General features: G+C 43.1%; 1 long non-coding RNA gene across 1 annotated transcript; it reads right to left on the bottom strand.

Annotated features, from left to right (window-relative positions):
- Window positions 1-1179: 1179 nt before the first annotated feature.
- Window positions 1180-12201, bottom strand: LOC116080435. Its single transcript, XR_004114431.1, has 3 exons — window positions 12107-12201; window positions 3347-3480; window positions 1180-1855 (listed from the first exon to the last, which is right to left on the bottom strand). It is a non-coding gene; the product is annotated as an uncharacterized LOC116080435 (long non-coding RNA).
- Between the last annotated feature and the right edge of the window lie 2491 nt (window positions 12202-14692).

Below are 14692 nucleotides of genomic sequence, written 5' to 3'. Positions count from 1 at the left end.
CCAAAGAACAAAGAGTTTCAGAAAAAATAAAAAGGGCTCCTAGCAACCGAAAATTCCAGTAACAGTTGCTTAAGTAATAAAGACAATTTTGATTTTACACAAGACATGTGCTACCAGTTCAGGACTGGGAGTGTTGGTCAGACAGGTCATCTTGGCCTTTCTTCCGTCTTTTTTTGATGGCAGCTACACGATCCCATGACTCAGAATATTAACATTTGTATCCTATCACCTTTAAAATGTGAGGTGCCAAGGTGGACAGCCCCGAAGAGTATTCTCTTTTTAGTTCTGTCTCCTACCAAACTCTCCCAGAGGACAAGTCTTTCAAGCTCATTAGCCAGGATAATGTGGTGGAACGCTGATACCTTGCTGGCAGAGGGAACTGTCGTGATTAGTTTAGATTGATATATGATTCTATCCCTGGGCTGGATATTTTTTCCAACTGAACATCAGCAACAACAAGAACAAAATCAATGCTCTTATATATAGCAAAGATCACACACAGAATGGTACTAAACAGAAAACTATCAAAAGCTCTTGTAGATTAGAGAGGTATTTTTTTGTCAAGATTAGCTATGTTGTTATGTGGTAGGGCCCTGGAATTACAGGGTTCTCACTTATTTGTTTAGTGGTATTGGTTTAGTCAGTGAAGAGTCAGTGATAATCAAAACTGGACAGAGCCCTAGTGGCTTGGGCTCTGGAATGCAGTGGACTCACCCACTGAGCCCAGACAGACCGATGGGACCAAATGTACCCCCATTGCTTACACCTAAGAAGCAGGCATTATTAGCCTTTAGAAGAGAAAGTTAAGCATAGTCTATCACATTTCACAGACTGTCTTTGGGTAGAGACATTGAGGGACTGAGCCATTCTGAGTTCGGTTTGGGGTTTCACCAACGGCGCATAAAAAGAAAACTTTTGTAGAGAGTGAATGTGGAAGTAAGATAAAGAAAATATTTGATTACAATAGAGCAGTAGGGGCTGAGAGAGGACTCAGTGGTTAAGAGTGCTTGATGTTCATGCAGAGGGACTTCAGTTTGGTCCCCAGCCCTGCACAGTGCTTAACAAGGATCTGTGATCCAGTTCCAGGGCATCTGATACACTTTTCTGGGCTCTGAGGGCACCAGGTATACACATGGCACACAGACATACAAGCAGGAAAAGTACTCGCACACATTAAAATACAAACAGATGAAATTTTTTAAGAGTAGAGCAGAAGCCAGATTCAGATCATTTCATCGAAAAGTTCCTGGCAAAGTCAGTTAAACTTCAAGTTATGCAGGCTTACATAAGAGCTCAGGGTGCTGCAGTTGCGTCAGCAATTACTTCCCAATTAATTTTCTTAACAACTCCACTTTATAGGCAGGGAAACAGAGGCAGGTACAAATAAGACAAGTAATTCTTCCAGGCTCCCACAATTAACAAGTGGTTGGTCTTGAACTTGAATGTGATGTGGTTTTACAATCTCTGTGCTTTGAACCACAAAGTATGGTGGTGAGTTCAGCAAGACATGTAGGCAAATGGTCCTGCTCATGCAGAGACGAGACCGTTGCTTATGAGGGGGCGGTGGCAGTGGCAGGAAGCCTCCTGGAAGAGCCAGCAACGGAGTCAACTGTGCACCCTTTATTCTCTGGCATGCAATGGTGGTTATTGTCCTTGCAGTTTCAGCATCTGCCTGTTTCCACTCTACTCCTCTTGGTTTCTTGATCACGTGAGTCTGACTGACTGTTGGTGTATCTAGACCATTTTAACTCCATGTCAGATGTGGTGCATCGACAAAGCAGTAGAGACTTTGGGTGAGACCCCCTCCTTTCAAATAGGATATACCTCTCTTTTTAGCTCTGTGTCTTCAATTGTCCTAGAATAGGAAAGTCCTTGTTGAAAATTATCCATAAACTAAAAATAAAATAAAAAAACATTTTGGAAACACATTTGAAAGACATCAAACAGGGGAAAACATGTGCAACCGGGATCACAGATCAAGTTGCAAATTCCCCTGCTGTGTGTGCGAAAACCACTCACAAGTCACATGAAAAAGACCTACCATATTTGAGATGAAAAGGATTAAAGGGGTGGGAAATTTATAAGACAGGAATACAAACTACTCTCTTTTTGTACAGAATAGAGTTTACTTAGAGCATGGGGAGGAGAATTGAGTGGGTAGTAGAGACAGACAGAGAGAGGGAGAGGGAGAGAGGAGGAATGGAGGAGTAGAGGCTGGCCACAAAAACATGGAGAGAGAGGGGTGGGGGAGGGGAATGGGGAGGGAGGGACAGAGTGGAAAGAGGGTAAGACAGCAAGAGCTACAAGCTACTCTTAATATATGAAAAGATTCTCAAAGTCACTCGTGAGAAATACGAGTTAAAGCCATACTGAGATGACATCACTCACCTATTATATTAATGAAGTTCTTTTTTTTAAGGCTAACAACACTCAGGAAAGGTGAGGGAATAGGCCCATCTACATCACTGAGAGGGCATGGATCTGGTAGGTTCTAAGTAGGGATATTAATCAATTTCTGTCAAAATGACAGAAATTTTTGTAAAAATATCTCAATTATAGCATCGTTGTTACGGCAGAATTGGGAATAACATAAACATCCAAGCACAGGGAAAATGGTTAAGCAAAATATTCTTTGTTGATGTTATTGAGCATAATGGTGCCACAATGAAGAATCAAGTAACTCTTTCTGAATGAATCTAGAGTATCTCCAGGATGTATTATGGAGTAAAAATATCCAAGTACAGAACAGTGTTTTAGTATGCATTGTATACAATACTTGATAAAAATATGTATGATATCCTTAGGTATCTGAATATATTTAGAACAAACTTGAAGGATGCATGAGAAAGCAGAATTTGGCTTTCTCTGAGACTAGGAGCTGAGTTTCTAGGCTAATGTGAGAGGGAAATGTCCCCCGATCCATTTTTTGGCACATTTTGAATTTTAAACTGGTTAACTGTATTTCCTATTAAATAGATATAAGTACAAAATCACGTTAGGAACCAACCATTTCCACAAGTAGAAAGGGTGGGACTGGGAGGGCTGGCTCTTTGGTTTTTAATCTTACTAAGTTCTGTACATTTACATATTTAAAAATTATTGTTTTAGGCTGGGCAGTGGTGGCGCATGCCTTTAATCCCAGCACTTGGGGGCGCAGAGGCAGGCAGATTTCTGAGTTGGAGACCAGCCTGGTCTACACAGTGAGTTCCAGGACAGCCAGGGCTACACAGAGGAACCATCTCTCCAAAAACAAAAACAAACAAACAAAAATTATTTTAACCATGCAACTCTGTAGATTTTAACGTTCATAGTTTGAGAGTTTTCTCAATATAGAAGACGTACTCACAAAGCATCCTCAGTGCTTCCGGTGAGGCCTGGGCTGTGGAAGGGTTTCCTATGTGGCCCTGGGAGAGTCACGTGCTTCCTGTTCCAGTGCCAGTGCTTTAAAGCCTTCCCACCTGAATGATCCATGTAAGGCAGCTATGGTGAGAGGAGACATGCTGAGAAGTGTCTGAAGTTCCCTTGCAAGGCTCAGTACTGAGTGGATTGCCCTAGGTTTTCCACTTGGGGACCTGTGCGCTTACTAGGGATCTGTGAGGTCTCCACTTTGTACTTCACTCTCCTCTCAAAGTGGAGCTCAGGAACCTCATTCCCCCCAAAGGCTTAGATTCTGAGTGTTGAAAGCTCACTCCTGGATTAATCTGCCTTGTTTGCTGTCTTTGAGAGACACATTGGAACTCTTTTCACTCGACTTCATTTCAGGAGAACAGACTTTGGTCCTTGTCCCAATTCTACAATCCAGTTTTGGGTCTACTCTTAGTTCTAATCTACATTCTGCTTGGAGATTAGAACTAAGAAATAAGTCTGTGTTCTAGCATTCACCCCTTAAAATAGGGGATTTAGATAGAAGGTGTTCTAGGTCTTTGTACAGCTGAAACACTATGAGCCAGGGGAAACCTTTTCTCTTTTACCAAACTATAAAGTAAATTGACTTTGTTCTTTCAATTAAAAGCACCAACCATTATTCTAAGAGCTTGAGTACTCTGTGAAATAAGACTCTTCAAACTGGATAGACAGCAAAGGCTAGATAGTTTTTAATTATGAAGATCTCTTAGAAATTCGTAGAAAGGCAAGATATAGTTCAAACATAATCAAATTACAAAAAACAAAATATAAATGGACAATAAACATAAAAATATTTTACTTTGCTAGTAATAAATGAAGTGCCCATGAAAATACTTTTCAACTCATAAAACTGAACGCTTTGAAAACAATGCTAATAGCTAGAGCTGAGGGGCACAGGCTTATAGGAACATGGATGTACTTGCAGGGAGTGTAAATTGATTCAAAAGTTCTGGAGGGCAATTGGGCAAACTGAAACAACTTTTCAAAACATGAAGAATCACATAGAAATGTTCACATCTAAGAATAATTTACCCTAAGGAAACAGCAGGATACATGTAGGAAAAAATTTCAGGCAAGACTGTTGTTTTAAGATTTTTAACATTTAGTGTGTGTGTGTGTGTGTGTGTGTGTGTGTGTGTGTGTGTGTGTATCAGAAAACAACTGCAGGACTCCATTCTCTCTCTCTGCCCTGTGGGTCCCAGGGATTGGAGTCAAGTTGTCAAATTTGTTGACAAGTGCCACCTGCTAAGCCATCTAATGCAGCCCCATACATATGTTCTTTAGTACGTAATTTATCACCACAAACTACTGGAAAGTCTAAATATTTGTCAAAGGAAACTGGATAAATTACACAATAATTTAAAAAGATAGACAGAGGCATTACACAATGGAATGCACACAACCTACAATGGAATAAGTATAATCATTTTTTTCATTTGTATTTTAAAAATCTGAATACCAGATACTAGTAACCATCATATCTGAACAGGTGATATTTATTTTCTTGTTAATATCTGTTTATATTTTCACATTATTCAAAAAATGAGCATTTATTATTTTTGTTGTTAGTAAAAAAACATTTACAAAACTATGATTCTCCTTCTGAGACTCACAAGTCATCTGTCCTTAGAAAAGAGAAGATAGTAATTATAGACCAGCGATGTAAGAATTTCTGCAACATAGTTTTTGTTACCATAGCAAATTAAACATAGCAGTAGTGCCAGAATTAAACTACTCCATCTGTCAAAAGGAACATTTGCTTCCTATTGTCCAGGGAAATGCCACAGAGCTGTTATCTTACCAGGGAACTCCAGCAATACTATCTAGAATAAAATCTGTTGTGGCAATGGTCTTTGGTTTCCATTTTCCATGGAGAAGTGATGGCAAAGGCAGAAGCAATGTTTAGTGCTCTCTTCACCCTAAACCAGACCATCTTTTCTTCTCCCCTTCTTCCCTCGACATTTCATTCCTTTTGTTCTCCCTCTCCTTTCCTTCTTTCTCTCTCCCATCCTTTTAGTCATTCTCTCATCAGAGGTGCCAGGCTTCCAAAGCACCCAGGAGCATCCTGGACCATCCTGGACCATCCTGGAGCATCCTAGACCATCCTGGACTATGCTGGACCATCCTAGAGCATCCTGGGGCATCCTGGAGCACCCTGGGGCATCCTGGAGCATCCTGGACCATCCTAGAGCATCCTAGAGCATCCTGGACCATCCTAGAGCATCCTGGAGCACCCTGACGCAAGGAGCCAGTATTCCCTCAGTTCTGTGTAGGTGAAGGAAACACAAAGGCAAAAAGCAACACTGGGATTTGGGGTTTTCCTTTACTTAAACATTGAAACAGCACAGTTGACACTGTTATTATATTTTCAAATATTCAGAATTATGATAAAATCTAGAACTTCATGACATTGTGTGTAGCATTCTTCAGGAGCACACATCCTAGCCACTTTATAACTTTCCTGAAAATTGTGAGGCGAACGTATGTGCTCATTGACAAACATTAAGCTTACAGTGCTGTGCTGCTACAAGTTAATGGTCAAGTTCCTCATATAATATTAAAAATAAGCTCTTATAAAGTGAATTTTAAACTAAGTTTGAAGAACCACCACTGAATGATTATGGTATTATAAACTGATTTTTAAAATAAGTACAATGTTTAAAAAAAAGTATGATGATTGTGTCATTATTGAATTACCAGCACATTTTTATTCCATTTTTTCCAGTTGTTGGGATTCCTCTTTCCAGCTCTGTGACAGTGGGTGAGTAGTGAGGGGTTTTATAGACTCAGTTATGTGACCCATCTGCTTTTATACTGGGTTCATATTCTGGGTGTCCATGTGTACGTGTGTGTGTGTATGCATGTGTATATCTTTGTATGTGTGTCTATGTATGTTTGTATGCCTGCGTGTATGTCCATGTGAGTCTATATGACTGTGTGTTTCTGTCAGTGTGTCTTGGTGTTTCTGTGTGTCTTGTGTGTGCACACACTATGTTTTGATGTACAAAGAGTATATGATCATCATTTATGGTAACTCCATGCTTTTGTTTCTGAGTGTGGAGGCAAAGAGCACTTGAGGTGATGTGCCTTCTGAGGTCACAGTGAATTTAATAACAGGACAGAATCTTTCCATTACAGTACATGTGCTAGGAGTCAATAGTGAGTCACTAGAAAGGACTAGAATAAGCACTTGTTTCTTCCATTAGTGGAAAATAGCACTTCTAGTCTCTTTAAAAGAAAATATTATTGTGTCTAGAGACATTCGAACTTCTCACAGCAAGGGTGCTGCAGTGACTCTGTTTAAGATCCCCTTCCACTTTGGAAAAGTTACGGTTCCATGATTTTTGGAGGGGGAAGAGGAGAGAAGAGAGGGGGGAGGGAGAGGGAGATGGAGGGAGGAGTTGGGGCAAGAGTAGGTGACTCAGCTGTGGTTTGAGGGAAAACACATTTTTAAATCTAGGAAATGTTACATGAGGTCAAGGTCCGCATGGGCCCTGTCACTGGGACAAGTTGCTAGATATCTTACCCATGGTGACACACTCATTTCTCAGCTGCTGTGTGGGAGTCTGGTGGGAGCCTGTGTGAGAGAGACTTGGAAAAGCCTCTAAAGTGTCAGGGCAGCTGTTGGTGATCCCCACTGCCTGTGTGCTGGCCTTTGACCAGCTGTGGACACCCAAGAACAACCCGGGCAGCCTACCAACCTACACAGGGTAACAATGTGATTCTTTGATTCTGGATCTAATAGACTTCTCAGATTATAAACAGGCAATGATGAGATTCTCCCGGCAGCACTGAAATCAAAACTCAACCTTGGGTGATATGAAATGACACCCCAGCCTGGTCAGTGATGGTACCTGTCCACATGATGACCCTTGGAGGCAACATACCCTGCCCAGCTCCCTGGTCTGTATCATGACTTCTTTCCCCCTAATGGTTAGAGTGCAGACCCACTGGCCTTCTCTAAGGCTGGACACACTGTGTACCTTGTGTTTGCCATTGTTCATTCCACTCCTTCAGCCAGAAATGCTGTTGTATTCTGTTTCCCATGAGACACACATAAGCATTTCTCAGATCTCGTTCAGCTGTCACAGCCCAGGGGCCAAGTCAGATGTCTCAGATGAACTCTCGTGACTATGAACCTTGCCTTGGAGAATCTTAGCTACAATTCTGCACTTCCATGTGAATTCTTTGGTTTATGATACTAAACTCCATGGGGAGTGGGAGGTCTTGACTCCCACTGTGTCCCCAGAACCAAGGATAGGGACTGAGACAGCCAAGTGCTGGAGAGTGGAGTGTAGAATGAACAGATATATATTGGTGTGTCTTTGGCCTATGCTGAGAAGGCATCTGGTTCCTGATGGTTCCAGACAGTAGGACAAGTCTTGGCCTACCATTTTAGTGTTTCAAAAGTCACTCAGAAGAGGGCTGGGTGTTTGGCTTAATGGTAGAGTAGGACCTATCCTGCCAAAGACCCTGGGCTCCATCTCTAGCACCACAATGAAACAATAATGATCCATTTTATGCTTTTACCATTAAATATGATCAGACCATTGTTTTCTAGAGAAAGTCAGCTTCACCTGTGTGAACATACTCATCACATGGGGGTGCTGCAGTGAGCACACCTTGCGTGTTTCTGAATAACCATTTTAGGTGCTACATACTCTTGTTCCTTTTGCTGCCCTTTGACCCCCTCAGCAGGTAAAAAGTGGAGCAGTGGGAAGGTCCCTTTTGAATCTCTGGTTCACTGGGCAGTGGAGGTTTTGACTATCATCCCACTGCCGAATTTATTATACATCTTCCTTGGAAGAAAAAAAAAAGATGTCATATTTTGTGTGTGTTCCTATTTATGATGTCTGACTTCAACAGCATACCACTGCTGTGAAAAATACCATCTTCCAAAACCTCATACACAGTGAAAGCCAGAGGACTTGCTGCATTGTCAAGTTCATACAGTAAATATTTGGAAAGACAGGACTTGACTCAAACTCAACTCGTTCAGTTTTAAATTTTTATATCGCTAAATAGCCATTTTGAAGCCCACAAGTCACAGGTTTTATAGTTAGCTTTGGACCTATGCCTTCTACTTGATAGCACTTCTTGTTGTTCTAGGTATATGAAGTCAAGTCGTGCAGTCTCCACAATAACTTCCCAGGACTAATGAGATAAGTACTCATTTAGTTAGTAGGTAAGTCAGCAGGCCCTTGCTAGTTAATGATACGTTTAGCCAGCTGAACAGTCTGAGACACATTTCAGATCTCTGCTCTCTGACCACCAGCAAGAGAGAGGCTAATGTCTCTCCAAAGATGCTAGTTCTCAAAACCTGTGAGAGTGCTACTGAAGGTGGTGGAGGGGCCTTGGTGATGCTATTACATTAAGAACTTGGTGATAGGAGATTACGCATGTTATCTGGGTCAGCCCAGGATAATCACAAGGGATCTTACAAGAAGGAGGCAGGTCAGAGTCTGAGAATGAGATAGGATAATGGAAGTGTACAGTGTGTGTGTGTGTATGTGTGTGTGTGTGTGTGTGTGTGTGTGTGAGAGAGAGAGAGAGAGAGAGAGAGAGAGAGAGAGAGAGAGAGAGAAGAGAGAGAGAGATAGAGCAAGAGAGACAGAAAAAGTGTGTATGTGTGAGAGAGAGAATGTATGAAAGAGACAGAGAATGTCTCTGTGAGTGTATGTGTATGTGAGAGTATATGAGAAAGAGAATGTGTATGAGAGAGAATGTGTGTGTGTGTGTGTGCATGAGAGAGAGAGACAGACATACAGACAGAGTCAGAGACACAGAGACACAGAGAGAGAAACAGAGACACAGAGAGAGACAGTAAGAGACAGAGAAAGAGTATGTGTGAGAGAGAGACAGAGAGAAAGAGAGACACAGAGAGAGACAGAAAGAGAAAGACAGTGAGAGAGACTGTATGTATGAACGTATGTGTATGAGAAAGACAGAGATTCTGTGTGTGAAAATATGTGTGTGTGTGTGAGAAAGACAGAGAGACACACCTAGAGCAAGAGAGACAGAGAAAGTGTGTGTGAAAGAAAAAGAGAGAGGGAGAGTGTTTGTGTATGAGAGAGACAGAGAGAATGTCTGTGTGTGTATATATGTATATATATGTATATATGTATATATGTGTGAGAACATGTGAGAAAGAGAAAATATGTATGTGAACGAGAGAATGTGTATGTATGTGAGAGAGAGGCAGAAAGAGCGAGTCAGAGAGAGAATGTGTGTGAGAGAGAGAGGAAGAGAGAGAGAGAGGCAGAAAGAGAGAGTCAGAGATTCCATGCTGTCATCTTTGAAGGACCTACAGGTCACAGAAGGTGTACATGGTCTCCAGAAGCTAGGTGAGTTATGAAGATAGGTCTTTTTTACAAGGTTCTGGAAACAACCTTTAATATTGGGGCTCCCACCTCCAGAACTATCCAAGTACCTGTTGTTTGGAGCAATGAACTGTGACAATTTGTCCCAGCAGCAATGGAAAAGGAACACTCCCTTCTTTGAACCATGACTTCCAAAAGGGAGAAGAAATTAAGAGCTCCTGCCCTGGTCCCCAGTATGTTAGGGACAGACCAGCCTCTGCCTCACAAGGAGAGGTTCTCCCACTGCTCTCTTCTTTGATAAAGGCTTCCAGTGATCTCAGCATGGAAGGCACAGACCTCAGATATACCCAGCCCGGCCTGCCTCTGAGGCCATGTGCTTTATTATTCACCTGGGCTGTCTGCTCTCACTAACACGCACCCTCTGTCCTAGGGCCCGAGTGTGTTACTCATCCACAGTACAGCCACAGACCAGAGCTTGGCTTTCCTCAGCCTCATTCTGAGCCTTCAAGAGGAGTTTCTCCTGGGGTCTGCAAGCGGTGGAACCGCAGATTCTTTTTTCTGAGGTCTTCTGGTTGCCTTTAGATACAGCCTGCATTTTTTCTTGGGATGAGAAAGCCTCGAGAGCTACCCACGCCCTGCCTGGCACTTGCACCAGGCTCTTCTGAACACAAGTTTCTCCATGAAGCATCAATAGCAGACCAGGCCACTCTGAGCACAACAGAGCAGAAACAAAACAAACAAAACAAGATTACTCCATAATCATGTCCAGACCCATACAAAAAAACAAGAACATGGTCCAAACCACAAAAGTGATCAACAGTGCCCCTTCCTGGCTAATACCTGGTGACTTCTGTTTCTTTACTAATTATAACTTTGGTCTTACCTCATTTCTCCTGCCTTCTAGCTAAGAATTATTAAAGACATGTGATCATATAATCATCCCTATTTCTGATAGCACCCAATACACAACATCCCATTTCCTTGAACCCTCCCCATCACCCAACTCCAAACCCTACAGTGATATATTTTTTTTTTAACCACAGTGATGGGTTCAAATCTAGAGTCTTGTACATGTTACACAAGCACGCTACTGCTGAGCTATATCCCAGTCTCTACATTTCTTATCATATTCCTTTGCTGAGATAGCCCACGGATCCCTATCAGAACTAGTCAGACAACTCAACATCTTTTCTTCCACAGCCCCTGGAGTCTCCGGCAGTAAGCATGAGAAGGCAAGCCTGGTGTTTCTGCCATCTTGGTGTGGAGAAGTTCTCTATGAGCCAGGAGGTCAGCTAGAAAATCCTGAATCAGAGTGCTAGCCAATCAATAACCCTTTATGCTCCTGGGTGCCTAGCAACAACGTGCATGGACAGGAGCTTGAGAGGTTCCTGGTGTGTTGCTTCCTGGCAGGCAAAGGGCCTGACAAGTCCCAGCTAGAGCACTTGTGGCCTGGCTGGCTGGCCTCAGAGATGCCTCCACCTACGGCAAGTCACTCCCTATTGTTAATCTGACCAACTCTCGGCTCTTCAAAGAAACTTTTTTCTTTTCTTTTTTTTTTATTGGTTATTTTGTTTATTGACATTTCAAATGTTATCCCCTTTCCCACTTTCCCCTCCTCAAACCCCCTATCCCCTACCCCCTCCCTCCTGCTTCTATGAGGGTGTTTCCCCACCTGTCTATCCACTCCTGCCTTAGTGCCATAGCATTCGCCTACCCTGGGACATTGAGCCTCCACAGGACTAAGGGGCTCCCCTCCCAGTGATGCCCAATAAGGCCATCCAATGCTACATATCCAGCTGGAGCCATGGGCCCTCTTATGTGTACTCTTTGGTTGGTGGTTTAATCCCTGGGAGCTTTGTGGGGCTTGGTTGGTTGATATTGTTGTTCTTCCTATGGGGTTGCAAACCCCTTTAGCTCCTTCAGCTCTTGCCCTAACTTCTCTATTGGGGTGCCCGGGCTCAGTCTGATGTTTGGATGCATGCATTCACATCTGTATTGGTCAGGCTCTGGCAGAGCCTCTCAAGGGACAGCTGTATCAGGCTCCTGCCAGCAAGTGTTTCTTGGCATCGCCAATAGTGTCTGGGTTTGGTGTCTGCAGATGGGATGAATCCCTAGGTGGGCCAGTCTCTGGCAGCTTTAAGGGACCTGGGAGATAGTTCAGGCAGTAAAATGGTTGCCGCAATGAGGGCCTGAGTTCAACCCTCAGTGACCACACTCAATCTGGGCACGATGGCAGGAAGTTGTAATAGCACCTGGGAGGTAGAGACAGGGGGTCCTTAGGCTCATCGGCTAGCCAGACTACCCAAGTCAGTCAGTGAGTCACAGGCCAATGAGAGACTCTGCTTGAAGAAAACAAAATGATCATTGGGAAAGACACCTACCTGATACTGATATCTGACATCTCCGCATATATGAGCTCATATATAAACCTCTGGACACATACACAGAAGCCTCAAGAGGTCCCTTCCTCTTCTGCTTCTACTCTTCCATCAGCTCCCCTCCCCCTATTTTTTGTATTTTTCCTTGGACCCTCCTTCCTTTATGACCTGGTCCTCCCGTTGGCCTCCTCCCTTTTCTCTACCACCTCAGCCTGAATCTCAGCCACAGGTCTGTGCATCAGGGGCCAGCTTGGCTCTGGCCTCTGGCCCCCTTGGCCTCTTCCCTCCTTCAAATCCCTGCTTGATGATTAACTCTGCTTCCCCAGTGTCTTGGTGTTACCCAGTTGGCTACTCAACCTTGGGGCAGCTGCTCTCAGTGTTTATCAAGAGATCTCCGGTTACAGTAGGTCTTCTCGATTGATTTATGATGTTTGGGAGTATGTTTGATTGTGGTGGGTGTATGGCTCATGCTCTTCATCTTCCCTGACGCAACTTAAGCTATCCAGGGTATAGCTTACACACCTACAGGGATTGGTTTTGACTACTTCCTCCTTAGGACCTGGAACCTAATCCAGACGGTGACTTCCCAGCATCCCCTAGGCTACCATGATGTACGTGAGGCTTAATCACCTGAGGTGAATCTCAGGAGAGCCCCACTGTGCCTCTCCTGCAGATAACAACAACCTCAGCCCTCAGAAAGGGTCAGGAGCCAGTCTCTGGAAGCCCAACTACCATCCTATGCTTAGCCAGTTGTTCCCAACTCTAAGCTCCCTAGCCACAAAACACTGATCATAGAATATTTTTCTTTCCACGGCTGGATGTTTTCCAGCCTCTCTGATTGCTTGAGTGCTCAGCTCATTCTCAGTGAGGGGTGAGAGTTAATCTCTAATGCTCTCATCAGACACCTCTGACTCTCCAAAGAGCAAAGCCAAAGTTATGGCAAAACACGTATTGTTTTTAAAGGAAGGATATTGGAATAAGCACCATGCTACCACCTTGAATAGAACCAGGTTAACAGATACGCACAAATTTGGGGTAATATCTAAGATAGGAACTTGAGGGAGGAAAAAAATGAGGGTTTCCAAACCTAAGTATATATAGCAAGAGGCTGCTCAGACAAGCTTGCATGCTGAACACACTTGCTGTGAACCAGCAGGGTGAAAAGGCTATTTACTGTGCTTTTCTGGAAAAGGATTCTCAATATTTAACCTTTATAAACTGTTTCAATTAGTTCAATTAGTTACAAAGTTACACTTGTTATTTTTACAGTCAGTACACAATGTTTTTGCAAAAGGAATTTGAGATCGCCATTTCCTGCCACTTAATAATGCCTTTCCTGTCTCCTTGAAACAAACATGCCCGCACTTCACTATCAAAAACAGTCTTTAAAATGTAGCTTAACATATGGGTTCTCTCTTTCCATTTTAATCTGTCATTTTCAATTTGTTTGTTTTTCTTTTAGTGTCCGACAGCACTTTAGATTTCTCACAAGCTCTGTACTGATGCCAACCTGGGGAAGGGAGAGATTCAAAGACCCTTCAATCCCTGAGAAACAGTTCCCTGAGGAATTGTTGAGGAACAGTCAGTCATTCATCGTGTTCGATCTGTATATATATTGAACTCCTAACCAGGTCATGTGCTGGATGTCAGTGCCAAACACAAAGGAGATTATGATTCTAGACAAATACTCAAGGGCAGGTAGTTGCTCTAGGAGCCCTGGCTTGCTCCCATTGTCCTGGGAAGTGGAGACACGGGTGGGTGGGAAATAGATTTCTGGAGCTTATTCCCAGCATTGATACCAGGTAGGGCTTGGGTCAGATGCTAATCACAATAGCCAACAACAAAACAGGCTTAAATATGGTAGTTTATTTTACTTTCATTTAAACAAGTAAAACCATAGGCAAGCATTCCAAAGCTATTGAGTATTCTCTGTTCTTGCTTCACAGATGTTAGCTTGTAGCTTTTTGGGGTGGCGGTTACAAGTTGGTGCCAGAAGTCTAGCCATCCGGACAGCACCTCAGGCAGGAAGCAGGAAGCAAGAACAAGGGGGAAAGGTGGAGGAAAAACCCCACACACGCAGTCTAAACCCCTCTTAAGCATCTCTCAAGTTTAATCTTGTGCCTTGTGCCTCCATCTTCTGAGCCACAGTTGCCTGGAAGAGCTTGAGGAAAAGAGAATGTTGTAGTTATTCTTCTCCCTTTACCACATCAACTCAGGGTTACCTTAGCAAGATAGCAGAGAGCAGGTGGGCAACCTGCCTGGGGCTCACGATACTGCACATATCACCAAGCTCTTAGGAATTAAATAAAATAGTATTTGTAACCCTCAAAATACATCTTGTCTTTGAAAGCCTCCCTGAAGTAAAGTTGAAAGTTAATCTTTTTTTTTTTTTTAATGTAGGAATCACATAATAATGCACTTCATACCTAAATTCTAACAATTGGCAGGAGTGTGTGTGTGTGTGTGTGTGTGTGTGTGTGTGTGTGTGGTGTGATGTGTGTACATGTGAGATACCAATTCTTTGGGAATGCCCAGTTAGAGGACAAAGGCAGCGCTGTGGTAATATGACCCCAGCTCATGCTTCTAGCC

The sequence above is a fragment of the Mastomys coucha genome, unplaced genomic scaffold, assembly GCF_008632895.1.
Source record: "Mastomys coucha isolate ucsf_1 unplaced genomic scaffold, UCSF_Mcou_1 pScaffold6, whole genome shotgun sequence".
NCBI classification, from domain to species: domain Eukaryota; kingdom Metazoa; phylum Chordata; class Mammalia; order Rodentia; family Muridae; genus Mastomys; species Mastomys coucha.
Note: the sequence above shows the minus strand (reverse complement) of the source record. Positions and strands in the feature narration are given on the sequence as shown.